This window comes from Triticum dicoccoides, chromosome 5B, assembly GCF_002162155.2.
Source record: "Triticum dicoccoides isolate Atlit2015 ecotype Zavitan chromosome 5B, WEW_v2.0, whole genome shotgun sequence".
Classification (NCBI taxonomy): domain Eukaryota; kingdom Viridiplantae; phylum Streptophyta; class Magnoliopsida; order Poales; family Poaceae; genus Triticum; species Triticum dicoccoides.
Genome location: NC_041389.1, coordinates 635319671 through 635323718, shown reverse-complemented (window position 1 = coordinate 635323718; position 4048 = coordinate 635319671).

Sequence of the window (4048 nt, the reverse complement as noted above, 5' to 3'; positions counted from 1 at the left end):
TAAGGTAAACCATTATAAGCTCCCAGCTAATTAAGCATGGCATAAGCAACTATAATCTCTAAATGTCATTGCAAACATGTTTATTCATAATAGGCTGAATCGGGAACGATGAACTCATCATATTTACCAAAACAAGAGAGGTTGAGTTTATACCAGCTTCTCTCATCTCAATCAGTCCATCATATATCGTCATTATTTCCTTTCACTTGCACGACCGAACGGTGTGTATAATAACAATAGTGCACGTGCATTGGACTAAGCTGGAATCTGCAAGTATTCAATTCAAGAGAGAAGACAAGGTAATATGGGCTCTAAATTAAATCAACAATCATGCATATGAGAGCCACTAAGCATTTTCAATATGGTCTTCTACTCTTGACCCCCAAAGGAAAGAAAAGAAATAAAACTATTTACACGGGAAAGCTCCCAACAAGCAAAAGAAGAACGAGAAATCTTTTTGGGTTTTCATTTTAATTACTACTACAAGCATGGAAATTAAACTAACTAATTTTTTGGTTTTTCATAAAGTTTATCAAACACACAAGAAGAAAGCTAGAACAATAAAATTAAACTAGCATGGATAATACAATGAAAGAGTATGAGCACCGACAACTAGAATAATGTGTGAACATGAATGTAAAGTCGGTGAGGAATATGTACTCCCTCAAGCTTAGGCTTTTGGCCTAAGTTGGTCTAATGCCAAGGACCGCGACTACTCTCCCCAGTGTATTGAGGAGTGCCATCGTACTGCCACTGGCTGGCGATCTCCTCCGGATACCACTAATAACAGGATGAACGATAAGGGTCCAGTGGTGGTTCCGGCTCAGGCTCTGGAGCTGATGTCTGGCCTCGATGCGCATACACAGCTTTTGGCAAGATGAGGTACTAACCTGCAATTAAATCAAACAAAGAAGGCGCAGGCAGGGTACTAATCTCATTGTGTTTCTTATTAAATCTCAGGTTATACAGAAGCATCTTATCATCGTTGTCAACAATAAACTCATGCGCTACCATGCTCCTATAATCTAAAAAGGTAAGAGGCAACAATGTCTCCTCTTTCTCATCATGCCTAATAGGTATCTCAAAATGTTTAGCAAGGCATGCAGCATAGATACCTCCAAAGAAGGGGCCCTTCGTATAGTTTAGGCTTAACCGTTTAGCAATAACGACACCCATACTAAAAGTGTTATCACCGAATAAGGCATGGAGCAGAATAATAATATCAGGAACACTGAGGTTTCCACTATTTCCACGACCAATTAAGCATCGACTAGCAAATATGGCCAGGTAGCGTAAAACAGGAAAATGTATGCTAGTGATCCTTGCATCAGAACCCTTCCTAGGTTCCCCTACGGTAATAGTATCAATAAAACCATCCACATCTTTACGATGTGGCTCATCTAAGCTGCCCTCAAAGGGTATTCTACAAACCGCGCAAAAATTACGTAATGACATTTCCTTAGCCTCATCATATAAATGAAAAGAAACCAAAGGAGGTGAATTCTTAGGATAATAGTAAAAGTTTTGCATAAAAGTATTGGTAAGTAAGAGATACTATTCGATCCGGTCGTGGAGGAAGTCGGTGAGGCCCAGATTTTCAACCAAAGAATAAAAGTCTTCATAAATCCCGGCTACTCTCAAGAAATTATCACAAGGCCACTCACACGGCCGTACTTCCGCTACGCGAGGAAGATTATACTTGGCCTTTTCTTTCTCCTTAGCTTGTTTATCCTTGGAGCTTTGACTAGAAGAGCCCCTCAATAATCTCCTCATCATTTTTTGAAAATTTCTGAAATTTTTAGTAACTTCAAAATAAAAGTGAATCATACTAAACAAGATTGATAGAAACTACTCCCATAAGTGCCTAGAGCCTATATCATGCATTAGAATTACTTGGGACCTCATAAATTTGACATGCAAGCTCAAGAGCAGGGTCATCTAGGCAGTAAAAATTTGCAATGAATAAAGCACTAGAAGGAAAACTAATTGGACCAATGGAGGAGTCACATACTAAGCAACAATCTCCCAAGGCAATTTTGTGGTTGGAGCTTTGAGCAAGGAGATCGAAAATCGCAGCAAAATGAGCTAGAACTCGTGCTTGAGCTGGATGGGGATTTTTTGGGAGGAAGATGGAGTGTGTGGGTACAGGAATAAGTGGAGGGGGGCCACCATGGGCCCACAAGACAGGGGGCGCGCCCAGGGAGAGGGGCGCGCCCTGGACCCTCGTGGCCAGGTGCTTGCCTCCCCTGCTGTGTTCTCAGTGCCTAAAATCCTCAACTATTCCATAAAAATCATACTAAATTTGCAGGGCATTTGGAGCACTTTTATTTTTGGGATATTTTTATTGCATGGATAATTCAGAAAACAGACAGATAATACTACTTTTGCTTTATTTATTCTAAATAACAGAAATTAAAAAGAGGGTATAGAAGGTTGTGCCTTCTAGTTTCATCCATCTCATAATCATCAAAATGAATCCACTAACATGGTTGATCAAGTCTTGTTAACAAACTCATTCCGAATAACACGGGATCGAAGAAATTTTGAATATACTAGGTTACCTCAACGGGGATATGAACATCCCCAACAATAAGAATATCATACTTTTTCTTGACAGTAGGAATAGGAAATTCAAAACCTCCAATAATAATAGTTGGACTTTTTCCAATAGAATTGATGCTATGAACTTGAGGTTGTTTCCTCGGAAAGTGTACCGTATGCTCATTACCATTAACATGAAAAGTGACATTGCCTTTGTTGCAATCAATAACGGCCCCTACAGTATTCAAAAAGGGTCTACCAAGGATAATCGACATACTATCGTCCTCGGGAATATCAAGAATAACAAAGTTCGGTAAGATAGTGACATTCGCAACCACAACAGGCACATCCTCACAAATACCGACATGTATAGCAGTTGATTTATCAGCCATTTGCAAAGATATTTCAGTAGGTGTCAACTTATTCAATTCAAGTCTACGATATAAAGAGAGAGGCATACCACTAACACCGGCTCCAAGATAACATAAAGAGGTTTTAACATATATTTTTTAATGGAGCATGGTATAGTTGGTACCCCTGGATCTCCAAGTTTCTTTGGTATTCCACCTTTAAAGGTATAATTAGCAAGCATGGTGGAAATTTCAGCTTCCTGTATCTTTCTTTTATTTGTAATGATATCCTTCATATATTTAGCATAAGGATTTACTTTAAGCATATCAGTTAAGCGCATACATGAGAAGATAGGTCTAATCATTTCAGCAAAGCGCTCAAAATCCTCATCATCCTTTGTTTTAGATGGCGTAGGAGGAAAAGGCATGGGTTTCTGAACCCATGGTTCTCTTTCTTTACCGTGCTTCCTAGCAACAAAATCTCTCTTATCATAATGTTGATTCTTTGATTGTGGGTTATCAAGATCAACAGTAGGTTCAATCTCTACATCATTATTATTGCTAGGTTGAGCATTAACATGAACATTATCATTAAGATTATCACTAGGTTCATGTTCATCACCTGATTGTGTTTCAACATCAGAAATAGAAATATCATTAGGATTCTCAGGTGAATCTATAACAGGTTCACTAGAAGCATGCGACTTCCTATCATTCTTGTTTTTCTTCTTTTTAGAAGGACTAGGTGCATCTACATTATTTCTCCGAGAATCTTGCTCGATTCTCTTAGGATGGCCTTCAGGATACAAAGGTTCCTGAGTCATTCTACCAGTTCTAGTAGACACTATAACAGCAAAATCATGCTTATTATTTAATTCATCTAGCAAATCACTTTGAGCTTTAAGTACTTGCTCTGCTTGAGTGGTAACCATAGAAGCATATTTGCTAATGAGTTTAAGTTCACCTTTAACTCTAGCCATATAATCACTCAAGTGTCCTATCATGTAAGAATTACTCTTTAATTCTCTACCAACATAAGCATTAAAACTTTCTTATCTAGCCATAAAGTCATCAAATTCATCCAAACATTGGCTATGAAATTTAGTAGACGGGATTTCAACTTTATCATATCTATAGAGAAAATTTACCTTTACTAC